Source organism: Helicoverpa zea, chromosome 8 (genome assembly GCF_022581195.2).
Source record: "Helicoverpa zea isolate HzStark_Cry1AcR chromosome 8, ilHelZeax1.1, whole genome shotgun sequence".
Taxonomy (NCBI): Eukaryota; Metazoa; Arthropoda; class Insecta; order Lepidoptera; family Noctuidae; genus Helicoverpa; species Helicoverpa zea.
In genome coordinates, this window is record NC_061459.1 from 2,628,200 (window position 1) to 2,656,097 (window position 27,898).

The 27,898-nt window shown below is 37.0% G+C and overlaps 1 protein-coding gene across 9 annotated transcripts in view; it reads left to right on the forward strand.

Moving 5' to 3' along the window:
- Nucleotides 1-27,898, forward strand: part of LOC124632830 (SH3 and multiple ankyrin repeat domains protein 3) — a 213,414-nt gene that overhangs the window by 70,610 nt on the left and 114,906 nt on the right. For 6 of the 9 annotated variants that reach the window (XM_047167804.1, XM_047167809.1, XM_047167811.1 and 3 more), the window contains exon 1: nt 10,440-10,671. The exons of 2 other annotated variants lie outside the window; for them this stretch is intronic. The gene's annotated coding sequence lies outside the window, so the exon portion shown is untranslated. Of the gene's footprint in view, nt 1-10,439; nt 10,672-10,717; nt 10,789-27,898 lie in introns of those variants that run through there. One more of the 9 variants, XM_047167806.1, reaches the window with a different exon arrangement.

Genomic DNA, 27,898 nt, shown 5'->3' on the forward strand with positions numbered 1-27,898 from the left:
CATCATCCTCCGAGCCTTTTTCCCAATCATGTTGGGGTCGGCTTCCAGTCTAACCGGATTCAGCCGAGTACCAGTGCTTTACAAGAAGCGACTGCCTATCTGACCTCCTCAACCCAGTTACCCGGGCAACCCGATACCCCTTGGTTAGACTGGTGTCAGACTTACTGGCTTCTGACTACCCGTAACGACTGCCAAGGATGTTCAATGACAGCCGGGACCTACAGTTTAACGTGCCATCCGAAACACAGTCAGTGGTGCCTAAGATATACTTAGAAAGTACATACAGACTTAGAAAAGTTGCATTGGTACTTGCCTGACCTGGGATCGAACCCGCGCCCTCATACTTGAGAGGTTGGTCCTTTACCCACTAGGCCACTACAACTAGATACAGTCAAAACCATCAAAGATTTATTTACCCTGACATACATGAAAACTAAGCATTACTCCTCACCTAAATTACAGGTTTTATAGAACCAAAAGTACGTAAAAATAAATAAAACAAGTAATCCACGTGGGTGCAGTAATGAATGATTTTCGTAAAATTGTGTAACTCGATACTATTCGTAATTTTAATAAGCTGCTGTACCATGGTAATCTCGCGAATTTGGACATGCTCCACATTTTGAGTGACTTAATACTGTGGAGAACATTATTGGAAAATTGGGTGTTGTAAAATTTTGTCCTAGCCATTATTTTATATTTTACTAGCTGTTGCCCGCAACTTCGTCTGCGTGGGCAATATAGAATCGTCAAAATACTACTTATCCCGTAGGTGCATTCTTTCACGTGACAGTATAATTAGGATTAGCACTTAGCAGTCGCATAGATTCATTGATCAAGGTTGTGTTGTGGATGTGACCATTTATCTAAACAAAAGAAGTAAAGTTTGTGACGTTGTGAATATCTCTGGATCTAGTCAGCCAATTTGGAAAATTATTACGTATGGTGCGTAAGTAATTTTCACAGGAAACAGCTATAATCTATGTCTATATGCTTTGAGTCTGACAAAGCTGTCATTTGTACATTTTCTGCAGCTGCTGCGACTAATCAGAAGCCAGAAAGTCTTGTGTAGTTGACTGGATTGAAGATAGGTAGATAGGTAGTCGCTCCAAGCAAAATATTGGTACTCAAACAGATTCGGTGACTGGAAGCCAACACCAACATAGTTGGGGAATAGCTGGATGGATGATAAAATGAGTCATCATCATCAGCAGGCGCATAGGGTAGGATAGTTTCACTACTGGGGAGAAACACTTGTATGACGGGGATTTTCTGTGCACTTACCTACTCACTATGGTGAGGCTGACCCCACATTAGGCGTGCGTGATCCTCGGGCGTGTGAGTAGCGCGGGCGTCGCGAGCGCGCTGCGTGAACGTCGCGTTTTGCTGCCCTGCGGCATGTGTGAAGAGTGCAAGCGACGCGCTCGCGGCGAGCACGCGGCGCTCGAGTTGCGTTCTTACCTCTTCGCCCGCTATCCCCGCCGCCCGCTAAACGCCTTAGCAGTTAAACGTCAAGGAGAGCGGCCGCGAGCGCGCTGTAGGTAAATGCCGCAGGGCAGCAAAACGCGACGCTCACGCAGCGCGCTCGCGACGCACGCGCGGCGCCCGCGCTACTCACACGCCCGAGGATCGCGCACGCCTAATGTGGTGGCCTAAGCCGGGACTCCACCGAAATGTTTGCATTAGTTCACGAATAGGCAAAATGTACGTATCTGTGCGAGTCCACTTCATGTGTTCGTACTTGAAACCTGCAATTTTGCCAAGATTTTCAAAATGTACGCTCGCAATTTGTCATTTCTTGGTGGAGCCAGCAAATTAAAAGAAACATAAGTGTTGTATACTGTGCGTCACTACCGCACACCGGGAAAATTTCGCTCTTGCGGAGGGCGTTTATATACCATATTTTGTGTCACACGTAAACAGGACGACAGTAAGTATCCACCGAAACACTTTCAAAGATCTGATGAACGAATAAATCAGACCTGACTTGGTCACCTGGGGCCAATCAGAGCTCTATGAAGCGATCATATGCTTTGGCTCCTACTGTTATTGTGGTTTCTGAAAATTTAATCACCTCATTCAACGATGAATGTAATTCTGATGGTACTATTAAGAACACTTGCTTAGCGCAGAAGCTGACGTTGGCAGGTCAAGTCTTTTGACTTCTCGAATAGGTTACCATTGGTTTTTGTGCAATGCACACCTGCAATGCATTCTGGATTAGGATAGGATATAGGTGGATAGGATTTGCAACAGAGAACAATTCTGTCTTTGTGATTAAATGACATCAAACGTAGTTTTATATAAAAGGTGTTTTTTTATTTAGACTTGGCTCGGGTCTTACTGAGACTGTTCGTAATCGTGAACAGTGTATTTGCGATCAGAAGTTGAAAGTAAGCATGTCTCTGGTATGCGGCGCGTAATTTCGCGCATAAAGACGCATAAAGCATTTTACGTGTGTATGGTATTAAATCGAGAAAGCTCCCATTTCTTATCTGCACTTTGTATCTGGGCTTGTTTTTAAAGCTACAGAATCCTACATTACCTACCTCACGCTTAGCAGCGCTTGCGAGAGATAGATCCTCATTTCTTCTAGGATTAAGTTTACATATTTTGCATCAGAAAAAATAATTAAGGTCTACTTAATACTACTCACTCAAAGTAATTTGTTTTAAGGCGATTATCACACTGCCCCGCATGATGCAACGTAGTGCGTGGATGCGTTTTTTTCCGTTGCTTGTAAGGTGATCTTCACACTGCCCCGCATCACGCTGCATCTTGCGTGTCGACGCACCTACGCGCGTTCCTGCGGGAGTGCAGAGCTGCATCATCGTGCGGGTTTTTCACGCACTCACGCGCGTAGGTGCGTTTTGTAAATTCACGCACAGCGAGTTCCATTTTCAAATATACACGTCACGCCCATTCAAAATCACGCGCGGCATTGCGGGATTCAGTGTGCCATACCTTGCGTCTCGCCCCGCACCTACGCGCGGGGGTGCGTGTTTCTCCACATGTATGTGCGTGATCCGCATGAACGCGCGTGGATGCATTTTCAGTGTGTTGGACCATGCGTGTTTTCCATACAAACGGAGATATTTCCATACAACGGAAAAAAACGCATCCACGCACTACGCTGCATCATGCGGGGCAGTGTGATAATCGCCTAAATATCTCCATTTGTATGGAAAACACGCATAGTCCAACACACTGAAAATGCATCCACGCGCGTTCATGCGGATCACGCACATACATGCGGAGAAACACGCACCCCCGCTCGTAGGTGCGGGGCGAGACGCATGGTATGGCACACCGAATCCCGCATTGACGCGCGTGATTTTGAATGGGCGTGACGTGTATATTTGAAAATGGAACTCGATGAGAGCCGTCATGCGTGAATCTACAAAACGCACCTACGCGCATGAGTGCGCGAAAAACCCGCACGATGATGCAGATCTGCACTCCCGCAGGAACGCGCGTAGGTGCGTCGACACGCAAGATGCAGCGTGCTGCGGGGCAGTGTGAAGATCACCTAAGGCCACCACATTAGTGGAAGATAAGCTAAACTATGTTTATGAAAAAATCCTGATATGAACTCCATCTGTAACTTTAAATGATAATTAATTGTTCTACTAAAGTCATCATTTTTGACATAATGTTCAAAAAATAATTTAGATGGCACCGTTTTAAATTTGGCTGAGAACTATTAATTTTCCTTTCATCAAAGTAATAATTATAGTTGGATTTTGATGTGGCACGGCAAACTGACTAACACTATTAAAATGTCTATCGAAAAATTACACTACGTGTTAAAATATGGTGAATTACGGAAAATACACAACTCCATCTGTTGAAATAATAATCCTCTATGAAGAATGTATGGTAATATTGTCATTTACCACCTCGCTCCTCGCTGTATTTTATTTACCACAGATGGAGCTACTTTAACCTTGGCTAAACAAAATTTTCATTTTTTTTTTCTTCCGAAGTTACTTATAAAGGTGTGATTTTCTGTGTAAAGATTAATAATAGGCCGATCAACTAATATAAGTACAACATTGAAATGTACAGTTTTGACAAATAGATTGCGTGTCGTAATATTTTACATCTTGAATTCACAAAATTAATCATATCTTTTGATAGAGTGAATTGATTTCGATGAAACAAAAACTAAGTAATACCCAAAGATACGTAGAATTTTTGTATATAAGCATTGTCTGCATTTAATTCGTAGATTTTACGTGAATCCCGAACAAACAAACAGATAAACAGACAAACAGACAAAAATGATAAAAATGATGGAAATGGGTTCTGTTAGTTATCTTTTAACATGCTGGCTATTTTTTTTTGTAAATTTCTTCAATGTACAAAAATTACTTTTCTACAGATTTATTATATGTATAGATTTAATTAAACACTTCTTTGAACTCTCTCTGCTGCAAAAAAAATCAAGAAATTACTTTCAGTTTTTTTACAAATAGGCATTAAACCATCTCCGTCCCATCTACACTTACATAATCACGAAGAACCATGGGCGTAGTCAAACTATCTATTGGATGGATAACTGTACTGTTACTTGCAGTGTCATGTCTCGGGCCGTGATAAGCCAAACTGGCTCCACGATGTAAAGTCAGGAGATCTGCTCTGGATACCTGATAGCCAGACAGGGTCTAACACTTAAGGAACAAGGTCGGCGAAAGGAATGGGAAATACGAATGTTTCTTAACAACTGTTCGTTGGGAAAGGCTTGTGTTACATACTGGGGTTTATCTGATTTTGGCTATTTTGTTTGGTAGTGTTTACAGAATGTTTTCTTGTAGATGGAAAATTAATCTGAACAGGACAGCCTGAACTTGTATGCAGTATATTCTCATGCTTAAAAGTTTTTTTTTGGTATGTGTAAGAATCTGCTTACAGTTGAAAAGCATGCAGATAAATATCATTTGATATTTACAACTAAAGTTTATGTCCCTATATTTTTTCAATTTCTGGCCACTGCTAGTTCTGTGTTAAGAATCTCTTATGAGAGGTTGTCAACTTGCCTATATCACATATTCAAACAAGTCGGGAAAACTATTATTGTGTTTTTTCGTTTAATATTTTTCCATTTCCCAACACCGCTTCTAGTTTAACACTTTTACAGTTTCCATCAATGTTTTAGCACTATATAGTTGAATTAAAAACACGTCAGCAATACTTTTAACACAGTTCTGACTAATGGTCACATGTAGTTCTATGTGAACTACGTTAATTGGGACTACGGAACTGTAGCCGTCGACTACCGAACTCACTTGAATTGTTCCGGTTCTAGTTTCCAAACAACCCAACTGACGTATTCTGATGCAATCGGTATTTTTCGTTCGGTAGTTCTATTTTTAGAAATTGAAATTGGAATGCTTTTTGCTAATAGTACTGCCTTCACCGGTTTAAGTTGTTAAGGGATGATTTATAATGTAATAAATAGGAGCCTAAGAACATTTCAAAATGTATTTCAGTACTGAAGCTGAACCATAGTGTTGGGTCTTGAAAAAAGAGGGATAAGAAAAGAGTATCAGAAATGAATTTGAGATGGATGTGTGGGTGTGCTATGAATGAGGAGGGAAAAGTATACCAAAGAATAGATGGATAGATTGCCTAAAACATAACTTTTAGTTCAACCAAGGATTGAGATCAATGACCTCAATATCAGACCTAGTACTAGCTCTTATTACCATGGAACATAAACATTTGGTAGTTATAACTTAACGAGAAGTCTCAACTAACCGCGGTTAACTGTTGCAATTCCTCGAACAATGATAACAAGCGAGTACTGAACTGAACAAGAGGGCTTTCCCTATAGTTTCCCATACACATAACCCTAAGGGCACGTAATGTACGCTAATCAGAGTAAAGTATGGCGGATACACTACCATGCGATACGTTTTGGTGCGCGCGTCTGGCTATGTTAAAATTGTTCGTACTTAGTGTAGGAACAGCACAACAGACACAAACACAATGGAGGAAAAGGGGGTAAGTTTTTTTATCGTCTTAAATATGATACCTATACACACAGTTTATTAGACAGTTTATAATGTAACGAGGTAGCACGTTAAACAGCGTTCAATATCGTAAGGTGACATATTAATAATGTAAGTAAACACTGACTCTGTAGGTAGGTTGCGAGGAAAAACAACCAATAGAAATGGTCCTATTGGACTTTTTTTGCTTTTTGATGGACAGTCATCAAATGACCCCTTAAGTGCCAGAGTCTTACTGACTAAAACTCACCATGTTCCTTCTTTAGTAACTCTTTCGAACAATCCCGCAGCCCCGGCAGACTTTGGCCCTAGCGGGCCTCACTGCATCGTATAAAGACGCGTGGTAGTCTGAGAGCCACCTACACGCAGTAGGCAGTTTATCCGCTAAGTATGACGGCTTTGGAAGGTTCGATTATAAAGTATTCTACACACGACCGGTGAATATCTCGCTGTCAATGATCGCACCTAAATAGAACCATTCATTCGTTCCTTCATTCATCCGCGATGTCATTTATTTGGTGTTACACCATAGATGGATTGATGATAGGCAATTGTTTAGTTTTTGTTTTAGATACGACAATTTTTATCGTGTTTCTGATTATTTTTGTAACAAAGGTTGATATGCAATTTTAGAGTTTTATAGGTACAAAACCTTGAGGTTCAGGGAAATGTGGAAACTACTTCACACACCCGGTTCGAAAGCCTTACTTAATAAATGGACTATTTAAGACTGTCATTTTTTTTTCAAAGGCGCCTTCAATCAAGCGTACTCTTCAGCTTTATACTTAACATCAGCAAATAGTATAGATTAATCTACGCAATAGTAACAGTCTACCAGCATTAATTAAAGGATTAACAGATTAGTAAATAAGAATTTATCAACTAGGCATACGCAATAGCCATTCACATTCCACAGGGCTCGTCTTTACAAGAAACATACGTTATAGTATTAAATCATGTTTTATCAGGAATTATCGCATTTGCTCATAATGCGATTAATATTTTTTCCTGTCGCGGAAGTAATTAAGGCTCAAGTTACAGAAGACTATAATATTTATAAGCTACTAAATACATTAAAATATCTATTATTGAAGGCGTTTAAAATTCACGTATTAAATCCATCGTTTATAGAATTTACAAAAGAAATTGACCCTCGAAACAAAAGTATGTAAATAACAAATAAGGTATACAATTACTACAGTAAATTAGTTTCGCTCAAGTCAAATTAACGAAGTTGAAATTATTTCCAAATTGAGCTTTTCGGAGAAAATTAGAAACAGTGAAACTCCACTTAAAGTTATATTGAGAATTACGCACTAAGATTGATAAGGCTGCTTATGAAATGTAAGTACTTTCACAAGTAGTATAGTTAAAGAAGAACATAGAATACATAGTTTACTTATTAATGAAGTAATTATTAATTGCTTTCAAAGATGACTTATGTGTATGCTTTAATATTCATAAGCTTAATGTACTTAAAAATAACTCGGTATCTACTCATATTCAAGTATATAATATGTGTGTTCTCCAATTATTTGCTTTGCTATCTGACTTTTCCTCATAGAGGGGTAATATAACAGAAATTCCAATGTTTTTATTCGTCAATAAGGAGAAGCTATGTAACTAGACCAAGCTTGTAGAAGAAGTATATTGAGGGAAATCTATTGTTCTTTTATTACGAATGCTAAATCAATCAATCAGCATGTTCTAATATAACAATGTGTTGCATATTACATCATCAACTATCAATCAATCTAGTAACTGAGAGTGTAACTAAAATTTAATAGATTTCGTAAAAAACTACAAAAAATAGCGGCATTGTAGGTCGTTGGTCTGCGAAACTGCAAAGTAAATAATAAGAAAAAAAAACAGACTTGTCAATTGAACCACTAGCTAGGCAGTGTATCCTTTAACTTCATCAATCATCAATTTCTGGTACTACCTACATGATGTTCAGTGTGAAAAAGTTAGCCAATAATATTGAAACATTCATGCCACTGCCTACGCGCAATCTCAAGGAATTTTCTCAAACGAAAGTGCAAAACCAAAGTATTTCACGAAAGGAAATCAGCTACGTGAAATAATGCAGCCTACAAGTCTTGCAATAAACGCAAAATGTAGATCGTTACTTAACTAATGATTTAAATAGAAAAATACATTCTCACGAGCGAACTAGGTTCGATGCAATAAATCGATGCAATTATGTCGTTCGATTCTTGGTTCCCGCATGTTTTTGCCGTGGCTTCGCTTGCGGTTTTTTTCCTATTTTACGCAGTCATAGTACCGTACTCTCGCCGCAAGCCTGCTACCTTAACTACAGGAAACTATGCTCCAAATTCTTGTTAGGTGGGATGGTGTTTCGGCCATCAAATGAACTGATTGTTAGGTACTTCATTGGTCTCAATTATGGTACATAGATCATAATATACCTCCTTTAAGTTGAATCGCTTCATTAAACAAGGAACCCAATAGAAACAATGAAAAAACAATCCCCAAGCGAGATCTCATACAATTTTGCATATTCATGCGTACGTTAGTTCCAATCATTTCACAGCTTTCCAATGCTTTTTAGATCAAGATTTATATCCGTGAAACATATTTACATGCTTCTCTTACGCGTAACTGTGATATTTAATACTTTAGCAATAAAAACGGCCGTGATTGCGAGATTTTGGAATCACGTTCAACTTTTAGGACTTTGCGAACATTTTAAACGCTGCTGAATAAAAAATGTCTCCCCTTTTTCCTTGGAAAGTACTGTAAACGTGTGTCCTAAAAATAAAGCACTTACACGTTCTGATCTGGCCCGTTTTTTGGAAGCCCTTCATTATTAAGACCGGCTTTTCCTCGAAGTTTGATCATTATGGATACTGTGAGTCGTGACCTTTACGGAAACACCCAAAACAGATATTCGTGGATGGCCATTAAGCACTTTTGGAATCGGATTCTTGTATTAGGACATGATTATAAAATCCTCTTTTTGGAAGTGGGTATGTCTAATATTAAGTTGCTTCGCGTGTTTCGAACTTCTTTTAGTTATACATATTATATGTATATCTCGTTGTATTAATAAATAAGAAATATTTCACGACAGCTCCTTTACACTTCTATGCACGTTTCATTTTACTTATTCATCTCATGTCCGTTGATACAAAGAAATGAAATGGATGTTGTCTTCGTCACAAGCATAAATAGACACAATAATAAAATGCATCAAGCGTCGAGCATCACAATATAAAACTTCATAAGAAAGTGCACGCGTCAATGAAGAAAGGAAACGGGTAGTCAGATAACCAACCGGACATTGGACCCCACAGTATGATGGCACGCCATGAGAAACAGCAAAACGCCAAGCTATTATCGACTTTACCCCCTTCACTTAAAGCGATAATAATTAAATGTTATTAACCCGCCTTTCTCGAGTGTCAATTATTTCTACAAACATGCACGAAAGTAGGTTGCTCAGAACAAAAGCTTTAGGTGTTTATGAATTTGACATAAATAGCCGTATCGGGGAAGTAGTTCAAGTTGTTTCCTTAGCGGTTTGTCTTAGAGAAGTGGATTAAATTGATTCGGTTCGGTGTCATGCTGTGCAATAAAAGCAATGAAAGTCGGTACCAGCTTTGGTAGTTTATTGTATCAGTAAATTCGCTGTCAAATTAAGCAGTTTTGCTTAATAAAACTAGGAGTTTAGATATCTTGATAATTATGTATACGTTTATCTTTGAGAGAGAAGCAACATTGCGTTTGTGTTTGTACATTTATGTGTGCTGCATATTAAATAAACCATTTCGCTACCATCCTTGAATGCCGACGAATGAAACCCGCTGACGTTTTGATAAAAAAGCGGGAACCCTTGCCTCACACGCATGTGATAAAACCACCTCCGCGCCATCCATATGAGTACATAGGATGGAGGATATTGTTATAGGAGACCATACATTATCCGCATAGTTTATTTCACAACGTGAGCTGTTCCCCTCCTCGTTCTAGGAGGCATTACGAACGTTTACAGGCTGTACAAAGCTCATTATTACGTGTATTTCCTCGTCATGTTTCCCTTCACGATTACAATGAAAGTTTTAGTTCGCATAACTCGAATAGTAGCAGTTATTTATCAAGTTTCAAAAGATAAGGCGCCACTTTGATAAACTGGGATTAGAAACCAAGGTGATGCTTTTTTTGCTAATCGTATGAATATATTAAGATAAGATAGATTGCAGTTTAATGTGTCCTTACAAGTTTTATAAAATGCCGCAAAAAGTAAATGAAAAAATAAAGGTATCCAATTATCCATTCTGCTTCATTAAATCATAGGTGAGGTGCTAGACAAGTTCGGAATGAACGCGTGCCCTCGTATTCCGCGCGCCATTCGGTCACCGCGACATTCCGTGCTTTCGTTCGCGCTCCCATTCGTTCACTAGTCGCGAGTGATAACCGCGTAGTGACGGACGTACGCGCCGCGCTTTATCACGGTTCCCGCGTATTATCGAACGAAAAATATTTAGTGATTAAAAACAAGTTACGAATTGTGTTAGTGTTTCTATTATTGTGGATTCAAGTGCTTATCGAAATTAATGCTCATGTGTGTGTAAAACGAGTTCGTATATTTTCTGTGCTTACATTTCTTGGATTTTTCTTTAACGAAGTTTTTGTGGTAAGTCTAAAGATCAGAGATCATTGAGTTTCCGTGGTTGCAACTTGCTACAGACTATTAATGTCCCGTTGGTGGGTAGGTTCGTTGAAATGCTGGTACCTACTTGTCCACATTTTTGTAAGTACCGTAGATAATCGACACATCGGTACTTGTTGATTGGAGTTACATTCTTATCGTCGTGCACCTTTCTTTGGTGAATGGAACAGGCCGGCCACACGGTGTGTTTCCAAAACGTTGTTTGAAAATAATGTCTGATAGTTTACGTGGTTTGTGAATGTACGGCCACGCGCAAACTTAAGTTATGCCACGAATAATCTTAATTTAAAACGAGTTTTATGTAAAATACATTCAGTACACCTTTGAATAAACGTGCACTGGTGCAGCTTATAATAACTGAGGCAAATGCGTCAGTGTTAGCATTCTATTAGCGAAATAATTAACGCCAAACTGTAATGAGTTAAATGAGTGAATGTCATCAATAATATTATTTGAGCTATTACTCAGAGTATCCAGGAACCACATTACTATACCATGTTTAAAATTAGAATCAGTTTAGGTGAAATATAAATTGCCATCTTCTTATGTACCTACTGACATTGACCACGTATTGTATTAGACACATAGAACAAGACTAAAGCAACAAAAATCGCAACAAAATCTCCAAATTATACTTAAAACCTTAATGGCCTTACTACAAAAACTTTAACCACTGTTTTACACTTGTCTAAAAAAAATGTGGCTCCAAAATGAACCATATGTCAACGTCATATTTGTCATTTTTTTAGACAAGTCTTAAACTGACGTTAAAAAGTTTTTGTGGTAAGACGGTAAGTCACTAAAAGTTCATCTTAAAATCATGAAAAACGCCAAAATCAGACCAAAAACGTTCCCTCACAACTCACAATTCCCTTATCGCGTCGCCCGTGTTAGTGAGAACAGACCAAAGTGTCCCACATTATACGGAGTCGGTACTATCTACGTAGCTATCTCTTTGCCTAGTTATCCTACTTGTAGCGTAAACAGCGCGAAGCTGATTGCGTCGACTATCCCACACTAGGACGCAATTTACCTAAATACTTGTGTGTCCGGCTGTGCATAGTTGTCCACAACTGTCTGATGCTCGTGTCAAATCACATTGCATATTGTAAGCTGGACTTAGTGTTTGTACCTAGTATCTGAGAACAAAATACAGAAGATGCATCGTGTTCAGGGGCATTTCGTCGTGCTCAATAACCAGGATTCTATCAGGGGGAGCAAATTTATTTGCGGTGAACTGTTGTGGTGACTTAGAATTGAATTTCGGACTGCTACATGAGAACACCTGTCCTTTAAGACCATTCTTGCTATAAGTTGCAGTTCTTACAACCTCGTTCGCACTAAGACCTACTTTAATGCTGGACTAGGTAGGGACAAAATATTCTTTATGTGTTAGGTAAGATGTGTGTTGCAAAACAGTCATTTTCTTTATTGAATTCTAGTTTACAAAGCTATCTTAGTTTTTACGATCCGACGCGTCCATTGTTTGAATTCAATGTGTTTAGAATTTTATCACAAAATGTGTCTAGAATCAACATCACAAGACAATTTGATATTTGCAAAATACCTACGTCCTATGATTTGGATGTTTGTAGCCACACGTCCGTCTCTAATCCTAAGCTAAAACATGATTTTTTGAGAAACACGTAGACATCTCGGTGTGACCACGATATTCAAAATGTAAAAACAAAACATTACACCGTATTCAAATGGTAGATTTCAGAAAAGTAATAATATTTGACGAGAACTGTATGTTTCATATCGTTCACTCGAATAGACGGCCATATCAAACATATTGAGCGTCCATGTGTGTGTTCGCTGGCAGCCTACAGAACTTAACGACCTTGCTTTATAAAGCCTTTGGTCTCTATCCTCGACTTCACTAGTCACTCGACTAATAGTTTACCTATCATTAGACAAATTGCGCATCGTTTATGTTCCGTGATTATTGTGATTCTTAGAATGATTTCCTTGTTCTCAGAAGAGTTACATATGTTTGCATCACTTTGTCGTGTTTAATCGTTTACAATTCTGGCATAAGAAAATCGCATCTACATTGTATTTTTCGATTTTTGGACAAGTTGAGCTGCATCTTTATCTGAATGTGAGTTTTCATCATCTCGAAAGTGCTAACGTTCTTTCTAGCCATATTGATATCGATACAGGATCCATCTGTCGTTTCTTTGGTCATCACCTTCCACTATATCCATCCACATTCACAGCAAGTGCACAAGTTCGCAGCTATTTAGACTAAGTAAGAACTCGAATCATTCACAGGTGGTGGCAAGAATTAATGTTAGTTTCACGTGGATTCCTTATCGCACAGGTGGTAACGATACCGCACGATAAATTGTAGGAAGTTGATTGGTAGCGTGCTCCAAACTATTTGTTATTTTGAACTCCATTCAAAGCAATCGAAAGTAGAATGAATCAAGGGCTGCAGGATTGTTCGAAAGAGTTACCTCGGCCCTGATACATAAAGGGCTTAAGAAGGAACATGGTGGGTTTTAGGCAGTAAGAGTCTGACACTCTGTCACGCTACACCCACAGCGGGAATGAATCATATACTTGAAAGCCTCAATAAGGATCTGATTAAAGTTGTCAATGTAAAAAGAGATAAGGAATTAGATCATTCTTGTAAATATTAGGGAAGGATATGGCCGATGATAAAGATAGATAGCAGGATAAGTAACACAGCTATGAATAAAAACAAAGCTGATTATAATTTAGGAACCTATTTTATCTATGACCAAGAAAACGACGAAATGTAATGAGAAAGAGAAGTAGATACATAGGTATGAATCAAGAACTTATCTGCTACATGCGTAATTCCTATACAGCACAAAATGAAATAGGTCTTAAATGTCATGAGATTCCTCTCATAACTTCACTTGAGTTCTATCCACACACAAATCAAAGAGAACTAAGCAAGACTCATGAAGTTCACTCCGCATAGTTTGTCAAGTTGTGCAAAAGTTTGCACCTAACTTTGTGTGTAACTGGCGTTAAACCTGGTTTTGTCTTCTTGTTAGTACTTAGGCTTACTAAACGTGGTTTACTGGCTTATACATGGTTTTGTTAACAAGAGTTGTTTCGGATTTGACGAAAAACTACTATCCTTCCACTAGTTATAGTGGGTAGGTATCCTCCCACTATAAGGTATCTATTATTCGTACCTATTTTAGAATTCGGCATTTGTATCCAGACTGTATTGAAAGAAGTCCAAGGTCTTCTACCTTTATCTCGAAACCAAATGACTGTATTGCTTTAGATTTTGCTCTAGTCTTATAGAATTTGGCTTTATAAGAATTTGAAAATTCTAACAAAACATACCTTTTCCGTGTCATAAACCAAGTTTTTGTCTTTGATTAAAACGTGTGGGTGATTTACAACAAAATAATTGGAGTCCAACTACGTAACATCAGATCATTTAACAGCACCGAAACCAGTAGATATTTATCTAATAGGTAAAAGTTTAGCAATAACATTGTAGGTAACAAATAGGACTTGCGACATGGTCATATGATATAATACTCGTAATGGAGATAACTAATAAATAAATGTAATGAGAAATATCTCGATGACCTCAATATAGCAGCTAGCTAAACTGCCGAAAATACGGTCCAAAGTTTGATTCTTGGTTCCAGGAGTAGTTGAAATTCTGTGGATTTGGTAAAAGAAAAGTGCTATTTATGAAATTTGCCCATAAGTAATACGATTGTGACTTCCAAATCTATGGATATCAGGTGTATTTCAGGTTCTGTTTTAAGCAATTAATTCATTCCTATCACGTACTCCAGATTTCCAACTTTCCTTTACAAATGAAGTCTATGTTAATATCTCATAATATATTTATTGGCACCACCCCTCACCCCTTTCAACCCCCTTTATTCCAGTAACAACGCCTCGGGGAGTTCCAAGTAATATATGAAACGATACAATTATAACAATTAATTAGCTTCTCTTTCCTTTTCAAATCCTTTATCAATGTCCGTACTTAATTATTTCCTAGCTTTTGTTTTAATATTTTTTTAACATCTGGGAAATTAATTAGCTTTTACGTAGGTATTAAAAGGAGTTTATAAGTTTGCTACCTTCTAAGGGTTAAGTGGAAAGATATGAATATCACCAACGACTTTGTTAGGCTTATACCGACCTCGGCCGTGTTGTATTTTGATAAAATGAAGCTCCAAAAAAAAACATTTTTGGAAATTCTGATAGCTCTCAACAAACCAATTTCAACATATTACAGTAAATATAGAAAGCTATCTTTAGATATGACAAAATAAAGAAACTATGCAGGTCATATTTACATAACATTTAATTAGGGAAATGCTGAATTATTCGCATTGATAACTATACTTATCTGTACACGTAATGTGATCAAGGTTAGTAGTGTGATAATGATAATACAATAAGATTGCGTGTATTATATCACTCGATATCTGATAACATACATTGTTTGATTGTACGTAAATTGAATGAATGATATTGGTCGTACAAGTGCACTCAAAACTCTGGAAAGGCATAAGGTGTAATTAATTATACGGACTAATCTCATGACACCTATTCCAAGGAAACTGGAGTGAAATGACGAACATTCAAGCATCTTATGTCAATGCTTTTATTCGGCAGTTATAGCTTGGTGATCACGAAGTGCCCGCACATTTAAAAAAATCATCCTAATGTCCAGAATATGTCAGGGTATGTCCAGAAGAAAGAATGACAACCAGAGTACAATGAAAGAAAAGTTCATGATGCAACTTTTTCTCGGTACAAACCAATAACCGATTCATACACAACCTGTAACTAAAATATAATATCTGATGATCTCCTGACCTGGTCAGCGGTCTGACTGACCTTTCGATCTGCTGTGCCACTCAAAATATCTCACGTAACACGTACGCAAAAATCGAAGTTACACATGTAACGTACATACATACATTGCTGTCAGTTGTTACGCCATACTGCTGTGCAGTAATATTTTTGTCTTACACAATGAGGCCATCAGATTAAAGGCTATAGGAACTGTTGTTGTGGTAGAAAATTACAGTGTTTTTTTTTTTTAGTTAAGGTCATCATTTTGGAGAACATTCAGACGTAAGTGATATCTGTGATAGGATATCGTTGCTAGAATTATTAAGTTCAGCAAATTCGCATCACTTCTTCCCAGAAAAAAAACATCTGCCTTTTTATGTTCCTCTGCAGGTCAAATACCTCTTCTCGTACAAAGAAGGAATGGGCGCAAGTCACCACAATTGCAGATTGGCGATTACAGACTTAATCCAGGTCTCATCAACGATAAAAACACATCTAATAGGTTACAATTCGAAGACTAACTTTTACTCCTTATCCACTGTCGTTGTTAGCAGGCACGTTCAATCTATCTAACAAAAGCACCCTAACTAATAATCATCAATTAAAATTCTCAATAGAATTCCTGCAAAGACTCTTAAATCACACAGCATCATTCATGCACTTTACACGCACCTATTTTTAATTCGACACGAAATTCGTCCCTTCTTGCCACTTAAAATGATAGGGGCTTTCTAAAGGAGTTACTCAGAGACCGGGGGTGTGCTTTCAATGTTATTCACGTTTGAATTCTCGAAGGGGGATGCTGGATGATGTATGAATGAGAGCTCAAAATGTTGACGTGCGATATGTGGAAGATATTTTTAGAATTCGCAGGTTTTTTTCGTCACTGTTTTATGGTACTTATGAGCTAAAGGTTGCGGATTTTAAGGGTGAAGAATGTCGACAATTTTCAACAACATAAAATAACTCAGGAATGGATGATGATGATTCAAGTGTGTAATGCTTGGAATCTATCTAGCAGTTTTAGAAATTATCGCTGAACATAGAAATAAATAATTCAGGTTTTTTTTTTGATAAACTGCGTAGCTATTTTTTGCGTTGCTGTACGTACAATAATAACTATTTATTGTAGTACTATTAACATTAAGTGTAGTCATATCATTATTTAGTATACGTATTCATATGTATTAGTATAATATTCTGGCACAGAGTGTGTTGTTTTCATTTACATAACAAGCGAGCCTTCAAGCGGTTATTACCGACAACAGACTCAAGTGTTTTGCTATACAATACATAATATTATACACGGTGTGCATATATCTACATAAACCTATATCATTTGTAGTAAGGTACTAGGAATATACAGTCCGTTGTATAGAACTGAGACTGATATATGCACCGGTAGGACACAAATAAAACTTGGAACTAAAATTATAATAATCTTAGGGCTGATTGTTCAATCATCAGTTAACCTCTATCTGAGGAATAAACATGGCGGTTTGGCATACAAATTTTCTATATAAAAGCTGTAAAACTTCAAACTTATTCTTTAGATAAAAGTTTTCTGGTAATTGAAAAATCAGCCCTTAGTTGTATTTTGTTTTCTGTGTCGTTTTGTTTGTTTATACAAAGGGGTGTATCGGCTTGCCTAGGTAACAGTGGGCTGAAGGTCAGATGATGATCGCTCCATGTCAAACACTGGTTCTCAACTGCATCAGGTTAGACTGGAAGATGACCCCAACATAGTTGGGAAAAGGCTAGGCAGCAAATAATATATGCATTGTGTCAAAACGATCATTAATTAAACCACTTGCATTACACCCTTAAAAAAAACTTAGTTAAGTATCACATTTTTTATCACATGCATCCTCCGAGCCTTTTTCCCAACTATGTTGGGGTCGGCTTCCAGTCTAACCGGAGTCAGCTGAGTACCAGTGCTTTACAAGAAGCGACTGCCTATCTGACCTCCTCAACCCAGATACCCGGGCAACCCGATACCCCTAGGTTAGACTGGTGTCAGACTTACTGGCTTCTGACTACCCGTAACGACTGCCAAGGATGTTCAATGACAGCCGGGACCTACAGTTTAACGTGCCATCCGAAACACAGTCAATGGTGTCTAAGATTCACTTAGAAAGTACATACAAACTTAGAAAAGTTGCATTGGTACTTGCCTGACCTGGTATCGAACCTGCGCCCTCATACTTGAGAGGTTGGTCCTTTACCCACTAGGCCACCACGACTTCCCCATTTTTTATCACACCGCATGCTCTTATGTGAGAACATAACCCGGCAGGCTCTAATGACACAGAGCTTCCACTCCGAGGTTCAGTGCCGGATCATGTAGATTACAATATGTTTTGGTTTCCTTCGCTAACGCTTCGGTGCTACAGATGGTATGTGGTGCTATTGTACCTATTAGATTTATCGAAGGTGAATGACATTTTTACATAGAATTTTTAGGGTAAATATGAATATTTAAATGAATTTTCAAGAAATACTTTACAGATTTCTTAAAAAATAAAACATCACTTCGAGTACTAGTAACAAGCTACTATTAATTGAATTAAATCATTGTTTCAAAGGCTGAGCATCGTCTGTTAATAACGTGATAGTAAGTGTAAAGTCCCGACCTAAATACAAAATTATCGAGATAATCACATTGATTGTATCTAAGCCAGACATTCAGACAATGACTCATTCATGTGGATTCAACAGTGAAACCAAGATAAAGAGTACACACACATTCATAGATAACTTTATATTAAGACAAAACTTATTTGTACCAGTTGTACCGATTTTTATTTATTTACCTATCATGCTAGACACAAAACAACCAATTAGCCTAGAATCTTACAATCAATAAATGGAACGACCAACCCTCCTGATGTCGGAAGTGTGAGCAATCAGCATTGAAATACGTACTCAGATCAGTGTGCAAGCTTTTCATTATGCAGACTCGACCACTAGTCACAAGGCACTTGACCACTAGCCACGAGCCACTGAGCCACTAGTTTACCTTAAGCAAATAAACAGGGACTCGACTGGCCCTCCGCTGGGCTGACGGAAGCGTTTGCAATCGATATTTGAACGTACCCGGGACATTCTACTCCCTCGTATGATGTGTACTATCGCGTGCAAATGCGTTTAGTTTCGTTCGTGTTTTGTTATTGTGGTTTTAGTGTTGATATTATGATAAGGAAAAATTTTGATCGTGGATAGATTACTAGGTATATTCTGCTTGATACTTCTAATGTAGGTATTACCTACACATAACAAGCGTGTATCTAAAACATATTAAACACCTACCATGCGACATCTAAAATCATCTGCCTAGCAGTTTCCTCAAAGCCGATAAAATTATAAACTGTAACACTTAGCTATAAAATTTTTTTGTAACATTTTATTTTTTAATGTAAAGTTTATGATAAAAAAGACTACGCAGCCATCTCGTAATTTTAAAATATTGCTATACACCATCAGCAAAATACGCCATAATACAAATTTCACTTGCCACCACTGTGATCGATTACCCATGAGCTAGTTATTCGGCCCGACCGTGCATGTAACCCGATGCTCGGGCGCGCTCGGGACCGTTCGGCTTCGTTCGGCTCCGCTCGCGTGCGCATTAGCGTGTCAATCATATAACGTTACTAGTTAACAAGGTAACTTAATTACACACGTGACGTATACTTGCAGTTGTGGAAAAAATAACGGCAGAAGGGACAAAAAGAGAGGACTTGCAAAAAAAGTTTTGTATGAGGGGGATCCCCTCGTGTTATTTTGTGTAAAATTCGCAGTTTTTTTGCCTTCCTTTAGTGTAATACAATACGGTATAGTTGGTTGTTATTGCCCAATAAATTGTGGTTTCAATTTGCCGAGTGAATCAAAATAAGAACTTCAACCGACGCGGCGACGTAACTATTAAGTAATGTGAGCTGTTTTTGCAGACTTTTCGATTTAAAGCCCAATGAATAGTAAAGGAACTGACTAAGTTGATCAAAATTGGAAGCTAAATGTATTTTCCTACTTTGGTTAACTTATATTTTTAGGCAGTCAGATAATGATTGCCCCAAACATACCACATGACTATACTGTAGGGAAGTAAAACTACAATCGACAGTCGTTGAAGTTCACTTCCACAAATCTCAAATGACCACTGTAATGAAACGCCATTAAAAAACGAAACTTTATCAAAGCCGCTACAAGTAGCCGATACAATAACATTGTATCAGATAACAGACCAGTCCATGCGAGTAGAAAGTATACTGACCCACAAATCATGGCGGTCGAGTTATCGCCAAGTGAAATGTACTCAATCGCTTCACGACAATTATATTGGAATAAGTTATAGTAGAAGGTTTATAAGTTTCTCCACCTTAGGTTATTTCTCCCAGCTATATTAGGACCAGCTCTGGTCTATTAGCTTACTTCTCCTTGCTGCATTAGGGTCTGCTTCTAATCTAACCGTATACAGGTGACTCCATTATTTCACATGGAACAATCTATATGACGTATTATGCCTATCTCACCTCTTCAACGTCAGCGTGCCTGTGAAGTTTCTATTTCAGAATATTCCACGGCTTTGATATTTATGTCAGAATAGTTTAATAGGCTCTCAAATAGTGTCTAATAGATATTTGGGTTGTAGATGTTAATTTGTCAATTTTTATTTAACGCATTTAATTTGTAATTTTTTGCTTTAATTCTTGTTATTAATGGTTTGTTATTGGCAACCGACAGCCCGACATAACATTTATAATTTTAGCCATTTAGAATAAAGAGGTTGTAAATAAATTAATTACGATAAACACAATTTAAAACCCTAAATCATCCTTGAAGGAGAATACCTTTAGTAGTAATGTTTTAACTGCAATCCCTTTTATTGCACTACTGCATTTATTTTATAGTGAAACATAAAATTTGAGTGGCTAACGAGAAATCCGTGATTATGGAAACAAACATTCTCATCAAGTGGTTTCAAGTGATCAACTTGACAGAACTGGGTGAGTCAGTCAGCTTGAAAATTATAGGCAAATTCCCTTGCGGTGAGACATGCAATGTGGATGTTGCTTTACTGGATGGTTAAATAAACTGAATAAGAGAGATCATGATTTAATGGCAAAATAGGTTTTTTTTCTGTATCTATTTGTACGTTGGTGACTTTTGTTGGTTATTATTGTTTTGTGGAAACTTTTTTTTATGGGAAATCCTCAAATGATCCATCCCGCTGTGGGTGCAGTGTGAGTGAGTGTGGCTCTTACTGACTAAAACCCGTCATGTGACTTCTTAAACGCTTTATGTACCAAAGCTGCGGTAACTCTTTTTAACCGACTTCCCAAAAAGGAGGAGGTTCTCAATTCGTCGGGATCTTTTTTTTTTTTTTTTTTTTTTTATGTATGTTCACCGATTACTCAGAGACGCTTCGACCGATTTGCAAAATTTTTTTTTTGTTTCATAGGGTTTACCTCCCAGGTGGTCCCATAGTCACCAGGTCAGGATCTGATGATGGAAACCCTGAGAAATCGAGGGCAACTTTCGAAAATCGTAGGCATACGTAGGGTAAAAACTTGACACTAAGGCGCATGTCTGATAACACTATGCAATGGTGAAGGCTTGGAGCTGACCTGATGATGAAGACCAGAGAAGGTCGAGGGAACTTGAACAATGAATGTGTAAAAAACTACCTCGTGTTTGGGCTTATTTTGTTCGTATTGACGAGACCTTTGCAACAGTGAAGGTTTGAAGCTGACCAGATGATGGAGACCAGCGAAGGTCGAGGGAACTCGACAATTGAATATGTAAACTACCTCGTGCTTGGGCTTATATTTTTCGTATTGATGAGAACTTTCCACTGCGGATATGACATGCGGATAGTGACAACTATGCTTGTCACTGAAAAGCTAAAAATAAAAAACTTTTTACAAAAAAATAAAACCGACTCCCAAAAACACTGAAAAGCAAAAAAAAACTATTCTTAGGTGCATCGGCCTAGAAGTCCTTGGCGTTATAAACTTAGTTACATCCATTAGACACCGACTTCTAGGCCGATGCACCTAAGAATAGTTTTTTTTTGCTTTTCAGTGTTTTTGGGAGTCGGTTTTATTTTTTTGTAAAAAGTTTTTTATGAACAATCCAGCAGCACACGAAAGCTAGTTTAGATATCACTCCTTCATCCTCGCTACTTATAAAAAATCTTCTTTCTAAGTAAATTGATTTATTATTATACTTCATTTTCCTCAAATCAACGAGATGGTGTCAAAATAATATTCGTACGCAAGACTCGATGTTTAAATATATATTATATATTGGTCGTAAAAGACTTTGTAACGAGTTTATGGAGCCAAATTAGGTATTTTTCCGTTTCTCGGGATCAATGATCCTTTCAATAGAAGGCTGTATGATCATATAGGAAAAACATCTACCATTCAATTCAACATAGGTATATTTTTTGCTCCGTCTATAAAGAGTCTGACTGACAGGATATTTTTAGAGATCCTCAATATGAAACGTGACTCTTAGATCAGAATAGAATTAAATAGGCTTATTTAATGTTCAAGCCTTATAAGATTGGGTAGGTACTTACTTAATTGTTTTCCAAAAATCGCTGTAAGTGTAGGTACAATTTGCTTTTAAAAATTCAATAAATGATTTGTTTCATTACTATAAACTTGTTGACGTCGTACCTGATTATTAATTCTATATAATAAATTATCTAAATTTTTGTTTTGAAAGTCAAATATGAAACAAAACCATAGTGGTAATCGGAGCATGTCACATCGAAGATACGCAGCGCGATTTTTTTATTAACAAAAATAACTAAACGATATTTCTACCACTGAACAAGATACTGTGATACTGTCCTTTAAAAAAAAGTTGACGATCTACCTGAATTCATGACGTCATAGCATACACTCGTTATTTTTTACCAACAGCACAAAAACTGTTGCCTTGTGAGAACCGGTATTAATTTAGCCAGATGAACAAGAAAGAGTACCTATGAAATGAAGGGCAATTTACAATAGAACCTTTGTATAGAACCTTTTTATATCACGATACGGCGTGACGTGGTAATAATTAGAAGATTATCTATCTTTGTATTGCAAATAGAAAACCTTGTAGATTTAGGGCTGATTGTTCAATCATCAGTTAACCTCTATCTGAGGAATAAATATGGCGGTTTGACATATCTTCTATACAAAAGCTGTCAAAACTTCAAACTTATTCGTCAGATAAAAGTTATCTGGTGATTGAAAAATCAGCCCTTAATCATAAACTAACAGTAAAGAGATTATTTTGACGACCTCGATGGCGCAATGGTCATCATGCCGGACCGCCGAACCTGAGGTCCCGGGTTCGATTCCCGGTTCGGTCGACATTTGTGTGATGAGCATGCTTGTTGGCTGTGGTCTGGGTGTTATGATATCTATTTATAAATATGTATATATGTAGCTATATGTAGTTTATCAGTTGTGTTAGCACCCATAACACAAGTTAATAAATAACTTACTATGGGGCTAACCGACCGTGTGTGAAAAAGGTGTCCCGACATTATATATGTCCCGACATTATATTTGCTTTTTTGTCGATGTGCTGAACTTGGTGAGAATGGAGTGACTTTTCATATTATTAGATAACTCTATTTTGAACTAAGATGGATTTGAACTTTTGGGTATCCGTATTCTATAGTGGAAATATATCCACATATGTGTGTGTATCTTAAGGCAAATTGACTGAAAACTTATTACTATTGGATAGCTATATGATCGATCGATTGCTTGGCCAAGTTAATCTAGTATTGGTGAGGTCATTGCATAGGAATATCTATTTGTCCTTATATGTCAGAAAAAATGAGTAATCCTCTCAGTAAAAGGCACATTAACTGTGAAAGAAAACCCATTGTAATTTAATATAATTGTTTTGTTGTAAGAATAAAATTAATATTAAATCGCGTCTGATTTCAGTGGTGTCAGGTTTGAAGTTAATATTACGTTTTATTGCTAGAAATGAAGGAAGCTGGTCTATTTACGGATAATTGGTAAATTACGGGGATATCTGACACTAACATTGTTAAAATAGATTTAAGTTTCTCACTGTAAGCAGAGCTGGTTAAAGAGGTAATCACTACTATCCAAAAACGAGAATATACCTACCCATCTTTCTCTTACCATCATCTAAAAAAATCTGTACATAGTAAGTTTGGATGTAGCAAAGAACCTAAAGAGCATTTATTTGTTCTTTGACTGAATTTCTACACCTTATGCTGTCTAAAATTACTTAGTAAATCTATAAATCATTAAGCCATTTCCTCTTCGCTAAATCAAATTAAGCCCCAGTGGCCATGAATTGATCGATTGGCACAAAGCCCCATAAGGCGTACAGTACATCAATTGAAAACCAGTATTACCTTAAAAGTCTACAATTCATAAATCTTAATCGATTCCAATTACTTTTAATAGGCCGTTGATATAATTGGGCCATTGGAATATAGAACTATATGATATACTGCTTACGTGTATCGATACTTCCCACTTTATCGATTGACATAATCGATACTATCGAATATGCCATATCAACTGGACTGCCCTTGAATTTTTTGTTCCACAATTAAATGATATTTTATGCCCGCAATATTATTAATACATCAATCAGTTTAGAACCAGTCAATTGAGTTATTTAATATGATACTTGATCTGATAATAAACTGTGTTCTTGGTAATTACCTCCCACCATGGTCGTTTTACGATTCAGCTTCGATAAGTTCATGATTATGAATATTTAATTTGCTCCAATTTGAGTTACCGTTTCAACAGATAGGTACTAAATTCTGATGTGTGAAGTAACATAATTTTATCTATGTAGCTACCCTTATGTTTAGCCACTGCAAACTTTTAATCGGCCAACAGTTTGATCAGGTATAAGACCGACTAAAAAGTTTGACAGGATTCACGATTAGGTACCTTTAAAATAAACTGATCGCCAATCGAAATTCGATTATCTTCAAACGGGTTAACTTTTGCCCAGTGTATCCCATGGTCAAATTTGTCCGTATTGACCTATACTATCACCTCATGAAAGGATGCGGTCTACTTACCAGTAACCCTGTATACAGATAACCATAAATCATATTGATATGAAGATTAAACTAAACTAAAAAGATTACCGTCTTCTTACAAGATTCGCTGGAAATAGGTCGAGAGTACGGTAAGTGAGGCGATGCACGCACTTCTCTTATGCAACAGTATTGTAAACATTGCACACACAATCTGGAGCAATTCTTGAACATATCTTTCAATATTGGCTTTAATCATTGTGTTGTTACTATGTTACTTACTTGGCTTATCAAAAAATATATTAGAGAATTATTTTTATTTAACTTAAAGAGATTACTTATTTTTTTGGTAAATCTTGCAATTTGAGTTATTTCCTGAAAAATAATTATTTATTTACACTTATTTTTCAATCGCTTTCAATGTTAGGTCATTTCTTTGCAGAATCGTAGCACAAACTTCCACAGATTACTAGTCATAATGAACACTGACAAAACAATACACATGACAGTTGATAGGTACTGACAAACAATAATAGAAACAACCGAACTTCGCTACGGAATCAATAAAGTTTACTAAGTGTTAGCACTAAGAACGCCAAGACTGGTGCTAACTAAACCAACTATTTTACTGCTGTTGCTAGTGACAGGGATTTTCACAAGGTCCAAGAATATTTTAGGTATGTTTATGTGGTACTTGATTAGCTATTTTCCCGCAGTTTCACCCACGTACTTTGGAAACTACTGTCCGTACCTCGATATAACGTAGCATATCTACCTAAGCAAAATTGGTTCAGTAGCTTTAGGTACAAACAAACAAAAAAATGTTTCCTCTTCATTAAACTTTAGTATAGATAAAACCTTAGGTATTCCAAAAAAAAATGCGTATCTCAAATTCTATGGTTCTTCCGAAAAGCTTTTTTCACAGATTTTTTCTTTTTATTTATACTAGGACTAAAAAGGTTTTTGCTTTTAAATAGTTTCAAACAAATAATAAAAATAGTTTCAGTATTCTGAATTTGAATACATCTTATATCGGTTACCTAGCACCACATCAGGGGTTCTAATTTCAAACACCAAACGTAAAGAATTTGAATTTAGAATGCATTTTCTATATTATCTCTGCCTGCGTGTAGGCAGAGTTTAGCCTGTTAATTAAGTGGGCACACTATTGCTTCCTCGTGTTGGAGGCCCGCCTACATACCATGAGAGTTGGCCCAACATTACGAAATGACTTGACAGGCGGTCTGTTTAATCGTTGTTTAGAGACATTCTGTCTTGCATGTGCTAATGTGTTGATACTTTATACTTATGAATGGTTTTTCTTTACATTGTGCAGTCATTTTATTGACGTAGGTATGCGGTATTCTGTAAGATCCAACAATTATTTGAGGTAAAAATCATGTTCATTTTTCTTCCCGGTGTAAACCTACTTAATAGCTAAGCCATGGCTAGTTATAAACGCTTTTGTGAAGGCTGTTTACTACTTACATCTTCATTTGTTAAGCAATATTATATTGGTTTGCTTGTCGCCACTTGTTCAAGAATAAACGTGATTATGATGCAGCTACATTATGGTAATATTTTATGTTCAAAGCTTTGACAAACCTGTTTGCTTCACATTAATTCTAAACTTGCGGCTGTATAATGCAAACACAACCAATGATTACTCACACAAGAAGAAAAAAAAAACAGAAATAAGTTTCTATAACTTTTAATTTTGATGATTCTTAATTTGAATTCCAATAAAAAGTATGTTCCTAATTCAAAAAATAATTAATTTCGTTGACAACCGTCAATAGTTTGAGAATAGAATGTGGTCAAGTACAGTCGGGTACGTCGACCTCTGATTGACTCGTCACGTTTAGAACGTACGAACGCTTTTTGTCTCTAACAGTACTCATCGGTATTAAGTACATAGTATTTGCCTTTTTTTGCTTCATTGGGTGTTAGTAAAGAATAATTATAATAAGTTACATTAGAGATTACAATCAAGCACACGTAGTTTGCAAAAAAACGACCATATTTTGTTTTTCTAGTTGCTTTAATAACATACAGTAGGTAATTAAAAGATTATTACTAAGTCGTGAAAATGCACACTTACATAAATCTTTGATGTTTTTAATTAAGACCGGCGATTAAATCACGCGATTAATTTCGCGTCCACGTTTTCCTGACTACAATACTAACTAACTATACTACAAGTAAACGAGTCTATTACCGAGCAAAAACACGAAAAAACAAACAATTACTGGCAAATTAACGACATGCAATTTTTCTTCGATTTTATCGTAGCGCGAAATCTATTCGGTGTTCGACGTTTTTTTTTATTCACTGTACGTAATGTTAAGCGTAAACTGCAGACAAAACAGTCGGCCGACAGTGGACCATCATTGGCAAAATATATTTTTTTGAAAATCTTGACGTCAATCAAAATTTTCAGTCGGTCTGGCACCGGCTAAATATCCGATCTTTGTAATGTGCATACTACCATGCATCTTCATACTGATTTACGACCCCAAACAAACTATCGGCCGACTTAAAGTTTGCAGTGTGCTCCTCATAAGAAACTCCTTGGCATTGTTGACGTAATAATTATAGCGCCTTCGCTTATGAAAAAGTTTTTAAGTTTTTTTTTTCTTTTTTATTTACACTTTGCCAGTGAGAACTCCTTAGTTCCGCGGTTCCCGGGAACTTATTTAGCGTTCCTTTCTAATCGTCCGTGGTAATTGCCGCCTTTAGCAAAGTTTTTTAATGTTTATTTTAATTGCCACTGACATCGACAGTACCTATAAAACAAGAGTTTTATGACGAAGAAAACCAACTTAGTGGTATGTTTTAATTAAACAAGGGAAAAGGTATTAAGTGTCGACGTTTATTTATTTTAATTTCCTGTGGTTTTCTTTTCCATGTTTTCTTTCACCATTTAAATGCGAAAATATAGGTACATGTCAAGCGTCCAAAGATAAACTATTATATTAAAGAAGACACAATAAATAAAAAATCTTCTTAGCCTAACCGTTCTAAGTTTAAAATCATCACGTTCCAAGTTCAAAGCTTGTTCACACCTATTTATATTTACCATTCTAATCCAAACTTTAAAGGTCTCGAACCTAGGCTAGTTCGCTCACCTCTAATTGGTCCATGCTCTATAGTATATGGAATAGTCCTATTGTACAAAAACTATACCTGTGGTCTGTAACAAGGCCTTGCCTTTCTCACGTACACAATGGCCCAACGCTTAGATAATTATAATCAGCTTTGCCCTTGTCTGTTGTTGTTATACTTAATTATATTTTTTGTGTCAATATTATTGTTTGTAGA